Genomic DNA, 20,626 nt, shown 5'->3' with positions numbered 1-20,626 from the left:
TCTTTAAAAAAATATACTTACATGGCATACATTGTTAAGTACTTAAAAATATATAAACATAATATATAAATATATATATAAATATATATTTACATATGTTTATATATAAATATATATTGTTATAAATTTAAACTATTATAACAATATATAATTACTGTAAATTTCGCTTAAAAACTTATAGCTTTTTTACTTCAACTGCTCATTTTCCTCTATTTTTTTTCAGGTACTGGGTTTTTTTTGAAGTTTCCAATCCTGATGACGATATTTATTGCTTCTAGTCCCGATTAGAACGCTTACTGGATTGGTACTCTTATGATTTGACTTTAGTTTGCATTGATATTATCATGCCGAGTTGAGTGTTAATTGCACTACTTATCCCACGAATATATCCGGATTGATGATTCATCCTGGAAGAGACCTAACCAAAACACTTTGCTGAATGACAGACATCGTACTCAGCTTTATTTATACTACTCAGCTGACCACGCCGAGATGAAGTTCTCCTGAAAAAGCTCCTGCGATCAATGTTTTTAATACTTTGTGACATGAAACATAGCGGTAAGCTTTTGGCTATGTCAGTTAAATTTTAAGGAACACTTTTCACATCTCTTGTATTTCTGTATAATTCCTTTACTTTGAAAAATAAAAAAAACAATTTCTTTTTGACATAAATAGCGGTTTTATTAATTTTTAAAATTTGCACAAGTTTGTTTTTTGTTTTTTTCATTACCCAAATATAATTATAAATTTTCTTTTCCAACTAATTATTCTGCCATCAAAAAAATAACTGGGGTGCATTTCTGTAAGATAAAAGATTGTTTAAGTAGCATATTTTGCAGGGTGATTTAGAACACTACACAACAAAGTTCACCAAATAGCACAGTTTCAAAAACAGGTAAAATTTTTGTCCCAAAATGGGTGCCAAATCAAGTTTCGAACAAGATAGAAGTTCAAACGGACTGTTTTGAAAGGTTAGGCAGAAGACTTAAAAATAACAAATTGATTATTTTTATATCTTATGTACTATTGGAAAGGAAAGCAATTGAAATTTTTATAACCTTTCAATTTCTTTTTACAATATTTTGAAAGTTTTGTATTTCAAAATTTGGAAGGCCTTCATAAAACGGATAAATTAAGGAAATTGTTGCTATAATTGATTTATGACTTCGCGGTGGGTTGGGAAGCACAGCAGGCATGCTTGTGCTATGAGTTCACTAAAATCCGTACAAAATTCAGGCATGTCTCATCCAGAATGGACGGCTTCCTGATCTGTGTTTAATTCCAGAAGGACGGAAATGGAAAGAACCGTGGCTGGGTTAATATAATGAAATGTCCAATAATAAGAATATAAATGCGGTAGGGATATCTACAAAAGCGTCAGCAGAGGCCACGGTTTTCGGCAAGTGCTTGGCTGAATGTTCGACACGTTCAGAGAAGTCGCAAGTGGGAAAAAAGATTACTTAGCGAAATTGATGAACCCATTGGCAATGAAGTTAGAAGAAAGACCATAGAAGGTTATATAGAAACAAGGTCCAAGAAGACAACAAAAGTAAAACCTTTGAAGGTAATGTAACAGGTCCGTTACATTAGGGACCAATGGTCGATTACCGTATAAGCGACTTATAGAGCCTGTGTCAGGAGCTGAAAGAAATTTGCAAACTTAAGGCAGAAAATTAAAGGTTATTGTGACAGCAGACTGCCGTTTCAAAAGGCACCGAGAAAGACAAAATATGTGTGATCGTGTTTGAAACAGATGTGGAACAATTTGGCTAGAGAAAGCGTTTGGATTTTTAAAACCAAAAGAGACTCAAAAAAGTCAAGGGTTCACGCCGGTTAATAGTATGTAACAAGAAAAATAATAAATAACGCCGGTAATAGTAAGTAATGTAACTAATTACGCACAGCCAATAAGGATTCTCAAAGATGAAAGTATTAACGTCAAGGCAAACATGATGAACAGCGGTCAACTAAAAATAAATGTTGAAAATGAAAATGAATAAAGACAATTAACTAAAGCTGTTAATAAGGTCAAATTGGAATGGCATACTTATGAAAATAAATTAAAGACAATTAAAGTAGTAGATAAAGGGGATTGAAGAGCGAAAGTGTTATAAATTAAATTAAAAAAAGAAAGCAAAATGATTTAAATACTATTAAAAAGTTGCTCCTTTTTATGTTGTCCTGCGATCACGAATAAGTAAATAAAATAGAATATTTTGAGTACACGAGTCTCTTGAAATAATGGATCTATTCTCCTCTTGTCTATTGAGCCTCTTAGAATTAATGGATCTATTCTGCAATGCAAGAGATGCCAGACGTTTGGTCATTAACAAAGATTTGGCCAAAAAGCGGCTAAATTTCTTAAATGTGGTGGTAATCATATGACGGCAGAATGTAATACCCTGCTAGTTACCGAGGCTGTTTGTTGAATACGGAATTACAAAAATGGAGAATGAAAAGGAATCAGACTAAACGGGTCATGGGTAATCATGAAGGGGCCTCAAAAATTATTAATGCTTCCACATCAAATAAGGTAAAAAATGGTGTTACATACTCATGAATGGCATCCAAAATGGCAGAAAATTATATAGATAAAGACCTAAGAAAGCCATAAACAATAAAGAAATTGACAAAAATACAATGCAAAAACCTAAAGAAATTGACGGTAGTATAAGCAAATGACGCAAGACAAAGTACTGAAAAAATCTTAATGAGATTAACTACTATGGAGAATAGATACACTTACGTGTATCTAGTAACCCGGAAGCGATTTCTGAAAAATGTAATTAAATAAAATATGAATTGGTACATGAAACGCAAATGACGTTCTTAGTAAAAGGCACGAACTGGAGGTTTTCCTTAGAGCTGTACGCCTGTTCTCAGAAACACACTTAGGGAAAGACTTGAATTTATTGGGTTACAGATGTTATAGTTCAATTTGTTGTGGTTAAAATTGAGTTTACCAAGCAGAACTTCAATGTTGATTTAGTATATTGTCCACCGGGATATTACATAAAAAAGGATATTTTTTAAGTATCGGCTATGCGCGGGAGAAACCGATTTTTACTGGGAGGTGACTATAATGCCAAAGACGTGGATTGGGGCCACCAATATTGACCTCAACTAGAGGTAGATGACTAAGGAAAGCCATTCGAGTATTGGGATGTTCCAATCATTCTACTGTCAGTCCGACTTATTACTGCCTACTGATGCTGACAACGTCCCGGATCTTATTAACTTTTTTGTGTCTAAAAGCAAATTTTTTGAACTTGGAAGATGATTTTAATTTGACTAGAGATCAACTAGATTTTGAGGTGGAAGATTCACAGAATCTTGTATTTTTTCAGGCGGAATCTTGTATTGAAACCTGTATCGAATAATTATCCTAAGGACATAAGCGATATAATAGTACAAAAAAAAGGGCTAAACGTAAATGTCAAGTGTTGCGGTACCTAGACTATAAAATGATTGTGAATTAAATACTCAGAAGAAAAATAGAAAATTTTAAATCAGTATCATACGAGATTTATATAAAGGGTTTATCGCCAACTAAAAACACGAATAATTTGTTGTGGAAAGCAGCGAAGAGTACCAAGAAGCCAATAAATCGAATTCCCCCACTAAAAAAAGCAAATGAATCATGGGCAAAATGCAACAGGGATAAAGCTGAACTATTTGCTTGCAAGGATGTTTTCAACCAAATGAACTGAATTTCTTTTGCAGAAGATTTTGATATGGATGAAAGCACTATGGCGTTATTTAATGAAAAGAAAATTTGTTGAGCGATTAAGTCGCTTAAACCAAATAAGGCCTCAGGTTTTGATCTCATTGCTGCTGAGACTTTAGGCAGTTGCCGAGAAAAGCTAGGACTCTTTGGAAAAAATTGGTAAATGCAGCAGTTAACCTGAGATATGTTCATAGTGCTTGGAAAGTAGCACAAGTTGTTCTGATGGGAAAATCGAGGAAACCCTTGAGTGAGGTAAAGTCATATAGATCGATTTCTCTATTAGTAATGATATAAAAACTTTTTTAAAAATTGTTGTTAACAAGGCTTGTGAATATAGTATAAAATAAGAAATTGATTCCAAACTATCAGTTTGATTTTAGAACAAAGCATGCAACAATTGACATATATTGTGGAAACGGCGTTACAGGAAAGGCAAATAGATTCGTCAATATTTTTGGACGTGGCCCTTTTAAGAAATTGATACCTTTGCACTTCGTGGAGTTACTTGAATCATACTTATCTGACAAGGTTTTCCGAATCAAACAGGACGACGAGTACTCTACGCTTAGGGCTGGTGTGCCTCAAAGCAGTATTCCTGGTCCTTTATTATATAAGCCATTTGTCAGATTTAGAAGGTGTAGCTTTGGCCACATTTGCTAACGTTACAGCAATATTGCTAGTGAGATCAAGTGTTGAAGAATCGACATAGAAGTTACAGCAAGTAAGTAACAATAAGAAAATAGACAAATACATGAAAAATAAGGCTAAATGAAAGTAAATCTGTACATGTGAATTTCACGCACAAAATTTAGTGAACCTATCACAATTGAGTTTGAATGGTGTTAAAGTATCAATCCAAAACACAGCAAAATTCCTAGGTAAAATTGGCATTAAAAATGGCAGTTGAAGTTTTTAAGAAGAAGATAACTAAAACTATCTCTTAAAATTAAGATAACTAACTCTTAAGATAAAATCTTAATATTTATTTTATTTCATTAAAAATTAAAATAAAATTTTTCTTGCAAAAATGAAATTTTTAAGATGTTTACTGAATTTTCAGATTATTATTTTTATTAGAATTTTTTCCAACAAATAAAATTTATCATTGGTGATGGGAGCAAAACAAGCCTTAGGTCTTTATAAATATCTATATTGTTGACTAAAAACTTGCTCACAATTCCTCACAGAACTCCTGAAAAGGTTTTTTTGACGACAAAAGTTCCAAAAAACATCAAATAAAAACAAATTTTTATTTCAATTCAAAATTTTGAAATTCATTTTTTTTATCAAAATAACGGCTTCTAAAAATGTCAATGTCCCTTTAAAACGATTATTTTATGATCAAAAATTGATATTAATTTATTATGGCATCTAAAATTAAAGAAAATCATAAATAGTGATATATTTTCGATCTTATACATTTTATAAAGATCTTCAAAATCGCTAAATGTAAAAGGCTTTTTCTGATAATGCTTGTAGCATTCTTATAAAGATTTCTCCACTTTTAATTAATGCTTGATCGTATCTTTTTGAAAGTAGAAGTTATAAGCAAAAAAACTTTGGCATGTAGAAACTGCATGAAAACTCATTAAAATTCTTGTATCTGGGAAATCCGCGATACAGGAATATTTGATACCCATTTTCATATAAAAATTTTACCCATTTTTTGATCCTCTAGCCTTTTTGTTGTATACCGTTTTAAATCACTAAATCTATACATGGTGATTCAAAACAAAAAGTTAGGAGCCAGATACCATCGGTTAGGCATTCGGCAATCAGGGAAAAATTTAGTTCCGAAATGGTTCCATTTTGGCACTATGTTCCCAACAAAAATTAATTTGCGACTGTCTACCAGTTGACATAAGGCTCCGAAGTTGTTGCTGAATCACCTTGTATAACAGGTATAATGAATTATAATGACGAATAAACAATTCATTATCAAATAAAGACCCTATCCAAAATTACTGACGAACACATTAATTAATGAAAGCAACAAATAAATTCTAATAATTAAATGAATTCTTTGAAAATAACGAATTCGCATTCCCATAAAATAACATAACATTTAACTTTTGTTTTTATATTTTAAATTCCCAAAAATTAATATTAAGCTTTCACTAAACAGAATACTGACATAACGTTTTTCCAAATTTTATTCTCTTAAATATTGTTTGCTGAATACTAAGCAATTAGAAACTGAGTACTGGTTTGGGTTTTGAAATTCTGTTGACAGTAATCAAAGTTTTATATCAAATTGCAAAGAAGATTAGAGTACATATTAACTCAAGTTTAGTAAATTATAAAAATTTTGGAACAATAACATTTAATTTATAAAATAACAGGAATTATTTTATATGTAATAAACGAAATGTATGAATGGTTATCTAAAATCAAATCAATATAATTATAAATAAATCATATCAATATAATTGTAAAACCATAAAATATCAAGAACCATCAATGAAACGATATAACTAAAAATAAAAGAGTGTTAGGAGCTTAAAAACTTTGTTTTTTTTTTATTAAAACCGACATTAAATTAACAATCACAGCATATTAAAAATCTGATGTGATCAGTAAATAAACGAATATTGTCTATTTATTCAGTATATAAACGAATATTGTCGTATATTGTCTAGATTACTAAAAGCATTCAAAAAAATTATTAAAATACGTCTTCTATACAAATTTATAGTAATAAGCTTTTAGTTAATATTCTTAGAAATATACAAATTTGACTCTTAATAGAGTTTCATTTTATGCCAATCGAATTCTACAAAAAGTTCGTCTACCGACGAACCTCTTATGACAACCAGAACTTCAATACTAAATTTCAAGAAATTCTGCTAATTAGTTCCGTAGATATAAAAAATATACAATCGACGCCCAGATCAGTTTTAGAGCTCTGATCTTTCAAAAAAATTTATACATTCATTGTTTTAATACCTCAAATTTTAATATCATATTTTAATGAGATGGATTGGTTATTTTTGTTTATATACATAAAAATTGTAAAATAAGCTCGTTAAAAATTTCAGTTCTCGAGGCCTGATATATCCGACAAGTTGATCAATCCGTGTCATAGTCGAAATGAACTTACATATAAAATTTCATCAAAATCGGTTCAGTCGAATTTGAGATACACGCGTGCACATGGGGGGGGAACGGGATAGTATGCGGAACTTAGCTTGATGGGTTCCAGTTACATCAACCACAGCCTATGCTATCTCCACGCCAAGTTTTACCTTCACGAGGTCCTCCCCGTTACGCTGAGCAACTCATTCGAAAGATCAGGTAACCAACCCTGATGGTGTAGGTGAGTCAGCAACAAACAAAACTGGGGGTTTCTTTGGGTCACTTCTACGTTTAGATTTAAGGGCCAAGAAATAATATATGGCAGCGTCTGTTCCTATAGTAGGCGGCTGCGGACAGCGTCTGTACTCTTAAAGATTGGCTGATGAAAAAGAAAGAAAACTATCGTAAACTCTCCAGAAGGCAATGGGAAACCACTGGAGTAATAATCCCTGGAAACATCATATGAATACGTCAAAAAACAAACGGCCCTCAGTCTCCGGCAAAAAGAGGGTGCTAAGAATCCCCGGAGGTAAAACCAAAGCTACAGTAAAAATAGGAACGTGGAATGTCAACAGTCTGTTCGAGCCAGGAAAAATCCATAACACTATTCAAGAAATGAATCGATTAAAAATTGATATACTTGGTATCAGCGAAACCTGGTGGCCAAGTAACGGAGTAAGTTGTATAAATGGGGCAAAATTTTATTATTCCGGTAATAACAATACAAGGCACAGGAATGGCGTCGGTATAATATTGTCTGAAGAAATCGCCAAATATGTTTCCGGCTTCGTGCCGTTTTCGGATAGAGCTATGTTACTGAAATTAGATTCAAAACAGATCGCAATTAATATTATACAAATTTACGCGCCAACAGCGGATAAACCTGACGATGAGATAGAAGAGTTTTATGAACACATAACATATCTTTTAAAACAAACAAAACCTCACGACCTGAATATCATAATGGGCGACTTTAATGCCAAGGTTGGTACCGGAGGAGTAAAAGACGTAGTTGGGAGTTTTGCTCTAGGAACTAGAAACGAAAGGGGTGATCGTTTGGTACAATTTTGCCAGGAAGAGAATTTAAAAATTATGAATACGTGGTTTTGTTTACCTGCAAGAAGATTATATACCTGGAGATCTCCACAAGATTCAAGTGAACATATAGTGCGAAACCAGATTGATTTCATTATTGTGAATAAACGACTTAGCTCATCCATTAGGAAAGTAAGCACATACCCTGGTGCCGACGTTCCATCGGATCACAATCTTTTGGTGGGCAAAATAAACATCAAATTGGCAAGACCAAAGAGATCCAACCGAGAAACCAAATTGGATATGGAAAAGCTGAAAAACAATGAAATAAAAGATCGGTTAGCAACAGAGATCTATGGGCACAAACAAGGGATATCCTTAAAGAAAAATCACGAAACATCCTGGGTACAAAAAAGCATTCCCCTAAACAGAAATGGATGACAGACGAGATTTTGCAAAAATGGATGTAAGGCGTCAATACAAAAACAATAATATTGGGAGTATAAACGCATTCATCGAGGTATCCAAGCTAAAATTAGGCGTGCCAAGCAGGATTGGTTAAAGAAAGAATGTGACGAATTAGAGAAACTGCAACGTCTACATGATGATTTCAATGTCCACAAAAAAATTAAAGAAATCACGGGTACAAATCATAAAAAACTTACCGCTGCATTAACAAACGAAACAGGTCAACTTATAACTGATGTAAATGAGGAACAAAAAACCTGGGAAAATTATGTTCAACAGTTATTTCAAGATCAAAGGAGAACAATAAACAACAATAACACTAACATACTACCTTTTGGATTTCCAATAACAAAAGAAGAAGTTAAAAAGGCCGTATTGTCATCAAAAAACAATAAAACTACAGGTCCGGATGATTTACCAGCAGAAATAATAAAGTTAATAGATTATGATAATTTAGATATATTGGTCAACATTTTTAATCAAATTTATGACACAGGTGATTTCCCAGAAGATTGGCTAAAGTCGACATTTATTGCACTACCGAAAAAAGCGAATGCTAAAAGCTGTAAAGATCACCGTCTGATAAGTTTAATGAGTCATGCGCTTAAAATCTTTCTTAAAATACTGCAAAGTCGAATGTATTCCAAGTGTGAAGCACATATGGGAAAAACGCAGTTCGGATTTAAACAAGGCACAGGCACGAAAGAAGCTCTTTTTGGCGTAAATATACTGGTACAAAACTGCAGAGATGTTCAGAAGGATGTTTTTCTCTGTTTCCTTGATTACGAAAAAGCTTTCGATAGGGTGCAGCATGAAAAGTTGATAGAAATCTTAAGTGCATTAGATATCGAAGAAAAAACTATAAACTGTATCAGAAATCTTTATTGGAATCAGACAGCTAACGTAAAAACTCAACATGGCTTAACGGATAGCATTGCAATTCAAAGAGGTATACGTCAGGGCTGTATTTTGTCACCAATGCTCTTTAACTTATATGCGGAAACTATCTTCGTGGAGGCACTAGCTGATGTGGATGTAGGCGTAAAAGTCAATGGCACGTTTTTAAATAATATAAGATATGCTGACGATACGACGTTAATAGCTGATAATATTATCGATTTACAACATATAGTAGATAGAGTCAACCACTACAGTAACAATTTTGGGCTTAACATCAACACTCAAAAAACAAAATTGATGATAGTTAGCAGAAATAGAAAACCGTATCCTGATGCGACTATTACAATTAACAACAGTCAAATCGAAAAAGTGTCCACTTTCAAGTACCTTGGATGCTGGCTAAACGAGGACTGGAGTTGTATGGGGAAATAAAGTGCCGAATTGAAATGGCCAGGAAGGCATTTCTTAAATATAAGGAGCTTTTCTGCAGCAAGAACCTCAGCATGAAGCTGCGGATACGTTTCGTTAAATGTTATGTCTGGTCTGTTTTATTATATGGTGTGGAAGCATGGACATTAAAAGTAAAAGACATGAACAAGCTGGAAGCATTCGACATGTGGATATATAGAAGAATGCTTAAGATTTCATGGGTAGACCGTGTTTCGAACGAGGAGGTTCTCAGAAGAATGAATGTGACAAGAGAACTAATCACAACTGTTAAACGTCGAAAAACAGCATACTTTGGCCATGTAATGAGGAGTGCGAAATACGAGATGTTGCAGCCCATCGTGCAGGGGAAGATCGAAGGACGCAGAGGAGTTGGTAGAAAGCAACTGTCTTGGCTCCGAAATATTAGGAATTGGACTGGCATATCGGAAATTGGTGCACTGTTAGAATCAGCAAGGGACAGGGAGCGGTACAAACAAATCACACAAACTATCATATGACGCTAACATTTTGTAAAGAATATGCAACACAAGAAGAAGAAGCGTGCACACAAAGACCGATAGACCGACGGAACGACAGACCGACGGACCGACAGTTTGCTAATAATAGTTTATATACACTTCCATTCTATGGAGAAGTGCGTTACCACCATTGCGTTACTACCACTTTTACTAGAAGTTTGAGATCGACTGGTTTACTAGAAATTTAAATATGCGGATTTCTATGTATATTAACAGTTATCTACAAAATAAGATGAAAATAAATGCATTATTTCCCTGAACTACTTCCATATAAATATTCATGCGATAAAATAACTGTCTACTATATTAACTTTACATGTTTTATTTAAATTTATCCCTTTTTTTGAAAATGTTTTTGTATTACCTTTGTTGTGAATTAATTAAAAATTTCACTTACAAATCAGGTGAGGGAGGTGGATAGGCATATGACTTAAATGAATCATCTTTTGGATCCGAATAATGATATCCATGATTTTCTTGAAACTTATCACTCTCATCAACATTATAACGAACATTGTTCAATTTGTGAAGATCAATTAATCGTATCGGTTGTAGTAAAGAATCTTGATCCTGAATGCTGCAATCGTAAATAAATTTAAAAACGCATAACAAAAGGTCTTATTTATGTACTTACTTTGGAATATTAATATCAAGTTCAGTAATGGGATGGTAGCCAAATTCGTCTGCAGTATATCTGAGAAAAGTATTAAATGAAATTAGCTATATTTAAAAATTAATATCCTTTAATTTAATAAGTAACATTGTATTCTATTTCATACTTTTCAGCACTTTTCCAAAAAAAAATTTTGAAAAAAAGTGATTATTAGTTTAGAGCGCTCTATCTGTCCGTCGCTTCGCCTGTCCGTGGATATGTTTACAAAACTTCTATGTTCTTAAAGATAGAAAACTGAAGTTTCATGTACATCTATATATTTTTTCTAGAAAGTTATTTCCGTAGAAGAAAATGTTTACCCATCTCTTCCTCTTTAAAAGTTATAGCGCCAAAACCCGGTTTTTGAGGGCTGGTTAAATGCAACTATAGGCATTTTTAAATTTTGCAAACGCAAATAGGTATTTTTCATATTTAACATTCGCCGTTAAAATTTAAGTTATTTAAAAACCGTTTTCTCAAAATTTTTGATATCGTTTTCCTTTTAGACCTCAGGCTGTAGGTTGTAAAAAATTTTACGGCTTTTAGACACTAATAAATAACGTTGGAAGAAATTTTTTTTATCTTCAGCTATTGCCTCTCGAAATTTGAAAAATTCGAGTTTTTGGCAGCTTTTGTTCCCGAAACTGAAAGCTTTCTCAAATTTCAACAAATGCAGAAAACCAAAAATTCGTTAGCTTTCTGCTAAGGTAAATACCATTTCACCAAAAAATATGATTATTTTTCTTAACTCACGCAATTGACCCGTCGAAAAATAAAAAAAAATGTGCAATATTTCACCCATTTTCGTTTAAATTAACACTCACTATTTTGTTTTCATTTTTTTCAATCATGAAAAATCTATTTAAAATTTACAATGTAATTAGGTTTATAATTCTGTATGTTGCTTGCGAGATCTACAAACTTCTCATTGTAGTCGTTTGGTTTTTGTCTTATTTCTAGATTAATTATTTTATTATTGTATTGTAGCAGAATCTTATGCATTTGCTCACAGATTTTGTGGTCGCTGATGACAATTGTATGCTTTTATAGAAACATTTCGATAATTTTACTGCTTTATGTTCTAACAACAGATGAAAACTTAGTTTAGACAAATGTTTTGACGACAGTTTAAGATTCAATTGGTATAAGTGTCAAATTGTGAGTTTTCTCGGAAGCATGATCAACTCAGAAGAATTATTATTTTATTTTAAGAATTATTAATGGAAAGGTTTTAAATGCCTAAGTTTTGTGAATGAATTTGAGGATCATAGTTCAGAAACTTAAACCCAGCCAATTTCACAGTATTATAAATAGCTCTTGTTATCTACCGTACTCATGTATTAAAATGTCTCAAAGAGCAGACAAAGCGTTTATCAATCATTGGTATTTTATATTATGTGCGACAATTTAATGGTATCGTTCATTCTTTGAGAGCTTATGTAGCTGAAGACAGTTATTTAAAAAAAACTCGTCAACATAATATGCGATTGAAGAAATTATAAGCTAAACTGTTCTTATTAATGAAATTGTTCTAAATTAATAATTATTAACTAACCTCTTATTAACTAAGCTGTACTAAAGAAGTCATTAACTGTACTAAAAAACTTTCAAATATCTGCATAACCCCTAAGCAATGTTATATCAATTCTATTCTAAAGTTTGTCAAATATTTCAAAGTAACTTTCAGTTTAAAATCAGTGACTTTACAGAAAATAATATAAAATATTTAAAAGTTGCTTTCAGAGGAACAACATATTCGTTAGTAAAATTTTTAGTGAAATTTGTGCTGAATTTTTTAAGAACTCTATCCAATATCAAATTTACGAATTGATCTTAATTTCAAATGTGCTTTCCACGAAATAAAGGCCGATGCATACTGTCTTAACTTTATTAGTTGATATTTTTATACCCGTATGTTCGAAGGGTATACTAATTTTGCCTTACTGTTTGTAACGCTAAGAAATAATGGTCAGAGATATAGACTCTCTAAGTGTATGTTTTTGATCAACGTCGAATTCTGAGTCGAATCAGCCTTGTCTGGCTGTCCGTCCCAGCGACAACTCAAAAACTAATTGAGCTAAGTTCACCAAATTTTTACAAATGTATATTAATTATAACACTTAGTACAAAAAACAGACGAATACAAGCTAACTTCGAGCCCAATATCCCATAATCCGTACAATCCTATGCGGCTAATTGGAAAGCTCGACCGACCTCAATTCACTAGAATTTTCTCTGTACGAAATTAGACCCAATAAAATCGAAGCAACCACGTTTAGGGGCAGCCTAAATGGATCAGTAAAACGAAGGAAACGGCTCTGCTTAGTCTCAATACGATCTATATCCATATTACGAAGAGAGGACCAAAGCTGTCATGCTTACTCTAAAACTAGCGTCATGAACTCTTTTAAGAATTTCCTCTTAAGCCTGTAACAAAATCTTATCTCCATAGAATAACGCCTGTGAAAGAAACTTAATATCAAATTTGACTTATAGGACTGTATCAATAAGAGGCGCGATATGATATCCTTCGGGCCATTAGCATTTGCATATGTGATAAAAACTCGGTTGTTAAGTTGAATATTTGCATAACAGAAAAGAAATACAACTTTGAACGAATTTTGTACATTTTTCTAAGTCACTAAAGAAAAAAACTTTGTTTAAAATAAGATTTGCCACCTGTGCTTAAATTGGAAAAAGTACAAATGTTACTTCAAATATTGTTTAAAAATGAAAATTAATATTTCAAATATATGGAGTTTTAGAGTCATGTGATTCCGAAATCTGAAAAGATTACTCTTTTTCTGAGGTTTCCAAATCATATTTGCTAATGCACCTGTCTTTAATAGTCGCGGAGTTATACTTAAAATTTCAAAAAGTAAAAAGCTCAGTCGAAATTGAGTTTAAGTCCCTGTAACTCCGAACCTATTGTGCTGTGAACATCGTCTGAGCTACTTCAGAAGTAGCATCATCATTGAAGCTACTTCTGAGGTGTCAAAAAGTCCCGGTACTTCTGAAAGTGCTAGAGACATGGAATAAAAGGCATTAGATAGGGCTTTGCTTTTTGCGACCCAGAAAAAGTTCTATTTTAAGATTTTCTGAAGAAATTTTTGTATAAAAAAAGCACGTTTTTCTTTTATACTTTATATTATTTGAAATACAAACCGAGAAATAAACAATTTTCCAAAATATACTGATCTCACATATTTTTAGTTCGAAAAAACTAAACAAGCTTAAATAAATGTCAGCTTTTACCAAAGATATCAGATGTTTTGTGGCATTTGAATATTAATGCTTCATTTGTTATTGTCCTGAATATGACATTTCGTCTGTAAATTTTAAAAAAATTATATTTATACACACAATTTATGTACATATGTATTTAAAATTTAATTTCTTATTATTCGAGCGAAAAACTCTGAAATGCTAAATTTTAATATTTATATAGTTTTTTAATATAGGTGATAAAATATCATCGAAAGACAAAGATAGGCATACATATATTTGAATAATATCATTATTTTGTTTTTGCTAAATTTTTTCTTCCTTCGTTATTATCTACCTCGTCGCGGGGAGAGGTCTGATAGCAAAAGATCATCAATCATTTTTCCAACATATCCCTCCTATTGATTCCTATCACTTCAAACTCCTTTGGGCCAGATTAAGAAGCTATACGACGCGTGCCGATAATCAGCTTGGCTGGGGGCCCAATAAATAGCACAGTTACGAACGGATTAGTCGGATACTTGGCGCCTACCTTATTATTTAGCCTTGTCTAGGTCGGATTTCTGCCCAGTTGGACCTCCTTTCTCAACGTGGGACTAGAATGTGATCTTCATTCCTAGGACCGGGAGAATTTCACAGAGCTACCCAAAAGATCTTAGACCTATTAGCGTAACATCATTTTAATTAATGATATTGGACAAGTTTTATTTAGGTGATTTTATAAGAGGTGGATATAGGTGAGGTGGCCAGCGCCAAACCAAAATGGGTTTGAGATCGAAGCATGCGACAATTACAAATGCACTAAATAATAAATATTGTGGGAAGTATTGTGAATTTAGGTGATCTGAAAATATAAAATCTTCAAAAAGATCCGTTCCTTAAGTAACACAGTTGCCCTGCAAAATGATTTTGGGTGTTTGGTTTGATGATAATTTAACGTTTGCTAATCATGATTTGTGTATGATTAAAGTATCGCAAGGTGTATGATTAAAATATGATAAAGTATTATAAAGCGGGTCCACTGTTTGGTTTTATTAAACGCTGGTCAGAAGTGATTAATTATTCTTACATTTTGAGGTCCCTTCCACCATATGAAAATAGCTTCAAAAGAACTCTCCCATTTGTTGTTCTTCATCCATTTGAGAAAACGCTCAAATTAATTAATTTATCAACGTTGAGCAGCAGATGTGATACCGCGGATGTGATGCTCATCTTTCGTCTTATAAAAGTTGAGACAGTCTCTTCGCTGACAGAGTGCTGAATCAGTGTAACAAATTTAAAAACGGTCTCGATTTGACACTAACAAGGTATACCAATGCTGCTCAGAAATAAAGTGCTCAGCCTAATACAGAATACAATGCAAGAAAAAAGAAATAAAGTTGGGTCAAACCTATGATTTTTATTATAACACTTTTCCTTTCAACAAGTGAAAATAATGCTTTTAAAAATAATCTATGTATACCTACTGCACCATTAAAATTATTTTCATTCACATACGAAACTATTTCCAGGATTGGACATATTTACGATGAAATAATTATGCAGTTACTGCTTCAAAAAAACTTCCCTATCTGTTGTTCTTCACCTATTTGAGAATACGCTCAATTTAATTAATACAATTTGAATATTTCGCACCTTATATTTGCTTTTCAAGCTTTTAAAAGCTTTTTCAAATTTCTATGAACGTAAAAAACTAACGGTAAATTTCATGCCATTAAAAAATATATGTAATTATTTTTGTTAACTCTCACAATTAACCCTTGAAATAGAGCATTATGTTAATCCCTCTTTAAATATATTTTTGCTTTATTTCAAAGACTGCATATAAATGGTTCGCTACCAGCAAGGCAAAACATCTTAAGTCGACTGCTTCGGCTTGTCAGACGTTTTGGAGCTTTTGAATTCTAGATCTATATTTCGCTATGACTCCGGTGTCTCTAAACCCTCCCTTTCCGTTTTTTGGATCTGGTAAAACTATCTTAAGTCTTTCATATTTTTCAATTCTGCACAAGGCAAAACTTCTTAAGTCGGACTTAGGATGTTATGTATTTTTATTTTTGGATATTTCTTTAATTATACTAAAAAGGCAAATAATCTTAAGTCGACATAAAATGTAGTGCCTTTTGCAAAACCGCGAAATTTTATTTTCTTAAGTTGACTTAACATGAAACGCGCTTGAAAAATCTTTTAAAATACACTATTTGTCCAAAAAGGAAATCATTAATATGATTTGCCTTAAGATGCTTTGTATTGAAATGCTTTGCTCATTACGTTTTGGACATCTAGTTTTCTTAAGTCGACTTAAGATCTTCTGCCTTGTGCATTTTTCGGAATTTCATGGAGTATGTTAGTGACTTAAGATAATATTACCACGTTACAGTTCATATCTTATGTGATCGTGGTGTCATATTTCTGATATTAGGGAGACTTATTTAGACTAATTGCCATAGCATTGATAAACAATATTTTAACAGATAATAAAAATTTATTACGCTTTCTTTTTTGTTTTTTGCAGGTAACAAAAATTACTTTAATATAAAATTACAATTAGTCTTTTACAGCTAATGAACTAAGTAATTAATTTAAGCATTAGCTGCAATTATTTATTATCAAAATTAAAACTATATAGTTTTAATTTAGATAATAAATAATTTGTCTTCCAAAATTTTCATATCTTTTCTTGTTTAAGAAAAAGGTAAGTTCGTTCGTCTCACAAAGGAATTAAAACTTGAAATTAAAACCAAAAAGAATCCAGAATCCTAAATGTTAAAAACCAGGTACATCTAGCTTTGTTTATATTTCATTAAAAAATTTGCTAATGCTTGAGCAGTGGTTTGTATTCGTAATACGGGAACAGGTAATTTGTTTACATAAATTATTTAAAATATTATCACTTAAAATCACCCAGTAGTCACATATATACAGAGACTCTGTTAGAAAACAGGCATTAAAATGTTTAATTTTTTAAACTAGCAGTTTATTAAAATAAACTAAAATTTATTCATTTTTCACTATTGTTTCACTATACAAAAGGACAACAAAATTTAACTCAATATATTTTTAGGCAACGTTTGCACAACTAAGCAGATATAAAAAGAAACAAAAAAGAATATAATAAAATATAATCCAAATCCGAATATATGACTGTGTTCTGATTCTCATAAGCAAGCTTGGTGCGTACTGGCATGCACACGTAGTACATGAAGCCATAAAACATTGTAATATACACAATGACTTCAAGTACCTACAACATAGCATTTAAGTTATACAGAATTTTTCTGCAAATTATTATTTAGTAAGTATATGCAGGTGTACAAAAAATGTGAAAGAATTGTTATCTTTTACTATATACATGCCATAAATAAGTCTTCCAAGAAAGTAGAAAAAAATCTTGGCTTGAAAATCTTTTGAAATTTCAAAAAATGTGAGAAACTATGTATATTACTCTAATAATATTTAATTTGAAGAAAAAATTTAATGTACATTACTTTTTATTAAAAATATTAAACATTTTATTAGTATAACGTATGAGACAAAATATGTGATAAAAGTATGGAAATTGCTGGCAGAATCATCTTAATTCTTAAAAAAAATCAAAAATTCAAAGTAAAAACATCTTAAGTCGACTCAAGAATGCAAAAAATGATAAAACAAAAAAGAAAAAAAAAACTCTTAAGTCGAGTAAAAACATATTAAGCCAAAAAAAAATTAAACAACCAATTTTGGCATAACATCTTAAGTCCTTCAATTGAACGAAAACAAATAAAGCTAAGAAAACGGCTTATTAACCCAAAAGAGCGGTCTCTCATTTACTTTCTTTACGTGATCAGCATTATAGTTTGTTATATTTTTGTGCATGAGTTTACATTACAGTTTAAAAAACAAGTAGAAATAATAGACTACCTTTAAGCATATAAAAGCATTTTCATGATATACCTACCTTGCCAGTACCAAATCGAGAGCGTTTTTAAATTTGTTACACTGATTTACACAGCTCAAATTTCTCATAATTAGTCCTATGAAAACGAAAAACAAAAGATCAGGAGAACGAGCGAAGTAAATCAGGGTTCGGAAACCGAACTGGGGACCGATTTACATATATTATCATATCTAAGGAACAGATTATAGGAATTTTTTGAAATTTGATATATTTAAGAGATTTTCATAATCTCTTGCAACACTTTCACTAAACCAGGCCATACACACTGCGGTCGGTTATGTGCTGACTACGTCACATTTTTTGCTTATAGCTTCCGTTCCGAAAAAAACAGAAGCTTCAAACGAACAATTTCTGAAAGGGCTAGTAAAGGGCTTTAAAGCAACATATTACTTGATTTTGTATGTTTTAGTGATTTAACACATGGACGAATATGATTTTTATTCAATCAGTTGTAAAGTTTTATACCCATGTAAAAAATTGCTGAAAGGCCTAGTAAAGGGTTTGAAAACAGCATATTACTTCCTTTTGTATTTTATGTACTTTCAAAATATGAAAATTTGAACTTTGAAAAAACACAAATTTTTCCCATTTTGTATTTTTTTAATTTTTTTCACCTCTACAATTTTATGTGAAAGTTTCGGAATTTTTAAATTTTTTTGTTGCAGAGTTTTGACCCCTTCCTTTCAGAAACTGTTCATTTGAAGCGGCTATCTTTTTTGGAACGGAAGTTATAATCAAAAATGCTTGAATAAGTAGAATTTTCGTGAAAATTCGTTAAAATCCCTGCATCTCGGAAACCCTATATTCGGTTTTTCCGAGCCAAGAATAACCGCATAAATTTTTGATGACTTTATTTTGAATGACCTGCAAGTGCATAGATTTCTTAGGAGTAGTGAGTAATATACAGTTCTATTCAAATAATTTTGCAAAGATGTAGAAAACCCCAGATATAGATGACAAATTTTGACTGCTTTTCAAGGACCTAAATTTTGTTATCTTTTCTAATTGATTTTTTCCAATATTTATTTTGAGCTTTGGTGGTTCTGCGTTTATTAAAATGTATTTAGCGTCATTGATTGTTTAATTTTTACTATACCAGCATTCGTATTATTTTGCAAGTTATTGTAGCTGTTTCTTGGAGTTTAAACAGATGTCATCAACGTGTAAGAAGATTTTCGTGGTCAGCTCTAAATCTTGTACTTTCAAAGTATAAAAGCAAGGGTTCCCTAGAACCCTAGAGTGTAATATCCTAATATTACACTCTAGTACCCAACACTCTAATGCCCAACATTTTTAAAACCACTGCACATTTCATCCAGTTGAACTTATTTATCGTGACATTTCAGATTGAAAACAAATTGAAAGCCACGCCTTTAACGCCAAAAGAATGTAGTTTTCTAAGGAGTAAACCGTGATCAACCGTGTCGAATGTTCTTGTGAAGTCCATTAATAGTATTGAAACCTTTTTTCTATTATCGTTTAATTTTTGTGCATGGGAAATCATATCTAAAATTGTTGGCTCAGTATTGGATTTCTTATTAAAATTGTATTGTCTTTTTAAAGCAAACAGAGAAAGGTTCTAAAGTGGCTTAAAAGCTTAAGAAAGTGGCTGAAATTCTTGAACAAAAAAATTTAGAGTTTCTAAGACCTTCACATAAAATTGTAGGGATGAAGAAAGTTAAAAAATTCTAAATGAAAAAAATTAGTGGAATTGGAAAAATTGTCCAAAGTTCAAATGCTTGATATTCCGAAAATACATAAAGTACAAAATCAAAAAGTATGTTCCTTTCAAATCCTTTACAAGCCCTTCCAGAAACTGTTCATTTGAAGTCTTTATCTTTTTGAGAAGGAAGTTAAGCAAAAAAGCTTGGGCAAGAAAAAATTTCGTGAAAATTCGTCAAAATCCCTGTATCTCGGAAACCGTTGGGTTTTGACAACCAAAAAAGTATATACAATACCGGTTATGTGATAGCAACAAATTTTGCATATCGAATTTTCGGTGGGAATGCACTTCTCTATGGTAGGGAAGTGTAAATAAACTATTTTTAGAAACCTGTCGGTCTGTGTGTGCACGCGTGTATCTCAAGTTCGGCTAAACCGATTTTGATGAAATTTTATATGTAAGTTTATTTCGACTATGGCACGGATTGATCAACTTTTGGGATATATCAGGCCTCGCGAACTGTACATTTTAGCGGGCCTGTTTTACATTTTTGAACATTTTGAAGAAAATATTCAACCTGTTTACTTATTTTGGGATATATCAGGCGTCAGCAACTGGACATTTGCTGCGGACCAAATACCCATTTGGATTTCGTTGAAATTTAATATTTAAATTCTTCGTACTAAAACAATGAACATATAAATTTTTTGAAAAGATCAGGGCTCGAAAACTAATTTCGGGCCGATTTTACATTTTTCACCATATCTACGGAACCAATTGATGGAATTTCTTAAAATTTGATATTTGAAATCTGGTTGTTACCGAAATTAACTGGCGAGCATTTCAGGGAATTCGGGATGCACAAAGCGAAACCCTACTATAAGCCAAATTAACATTTGTCTAGGTATGTTATCTATAAGCTTACTAATGTCCCAAAAATTGAAAAGAAGTATTTAACAGACATTTTTATAAT

General features: G+C 32.0%; 1 long non-coding RNA gene across 1 annotated transcript in view; it reads right to left on the bottom strand.

The window, feature by feature from the left end:
- Positions 1-658: 658 nt before the first annotated feature.
- Positions 659-20,626, bottom strand: part of LOC129615836 (uncharacterized) — a 51,512-nt gene continuing 31,544 nt past the window's right edge. Inside the window, exons 2-4 of the long non-coding RNA XR_008697489.1 lie at positions 10,808-10,867; positions 10,571-10,750; positions 659-800 (exon numbers count right to left, since the gene is read on the bottom strand). This is a non-coding gene — a long non-coding RNA (uncharacterized LOC129615836). The remainder of the gene's footprint in view (positions 801-10,570; positions 10,751-10,807; positions 10,868-20,626) is intronic.

This window comes from Condylostylus longicornis, unplaced genomic scaffold (genome assembly GCF_029603195.1).
Source record: "Condylostylus longicornis isolate FDR11 unplaced genomic scaffold, ASM2960319v2 ptg000150l, whole genome shotgun sequence".
NCBI classification, from domain to species: domain Eukaryota; kingdom Metazoa; phylum Arthropoda; class Insecta; order Diptera; family Dolichopodidae; genus Condylostylus; species Condylostylus longicornis.
The sequence above is the reverse complement of the archived record's forward strand: the minus strand, read 5'-3'. Positions and strand labels throughout refer to the sequence as shown.